Here is an 871-nt window from a genome sequence, read left to right on the forward strand (position 1 = left end):
TAGAATAGTATAAGAGTGCCTCCAAGTGGCATTTGTCAAAATTCCATATGAAAAATTTAGATTCAAGATCTGAAGATTAAAGCTTTAATAATAACAAATCTTAACATAAAATTCTCACTCTTTTCTTTCTTCTTATTTATGTTCTACTCTTCATATTTATGACTTGATTATTGGAAAACCTCATGTGTTGTTAAATGCCTACACTTAAATTTTGTTAATTCTCAGAATTCTAGATAGTTTATTAATACCTTAATTATACTACCTTTAGGCATTTAGGCATCTGATAAGTAATTATTTTCTTTTCATAAATTTATGCAAAATAACCTATTTTGCTTCTTTTTGGTATTCTCTTAAAACATTATCCATATTTGCTATGTCTTAGAGGGTAAGAGGACCAAAGGACATCTCTCCTACCCATAGAACACTAGAGTTGTAGGATAATCTAATTCCATCCCTCCAATTCTATAATTAAACCTAAGAGTTTAAGAAATTTTCCCAAGGTCATCCTGGTGAGTGGGTAAACTAATGGAATACTTTTCTCTAGACTTTTAAATTTGATATTGTTTCAGATATGTTTACTATAATATTCTTCCCCATGCTCTAAATAAATGTACTTTTAGTACATGGTCTTCTTACAGATGAACCAAACTAGAACACCAAATACAATCTAGAAAATGTCTACAGCAAAAAGTGGTCATGACTGACAAACATACTCATAGGTTCCCAATAGACTTTGTTTCAATTAACAAATGTGTAGTGTTTTGGAAAAATTTAGTTTGGTGTCACAAAAATGTTTCAATCAGTAGTCAAGAAAGGATTCTTGAACAGTAATAAACAGGGTGATTGAACTTACAATGTAGAGACTGAGATT

The sequence above is a fragment of the Otolemur garnettii genome, unplaced genomic scaffold, assembly GCF_000181295.1.
Source record: "Otolemur garnettii isolate 467f Iridium unplaced genomic scaffold, OtoGar3 scaffold00064, whole genome shotgun sequence".
NCBI classification, from domain to species: domain Eukaryota; kingdom Metazoa; phylum Chordata; class Mammalia; order Primates; family Galagidae; genus Otolemur; species Otolemur garnettii.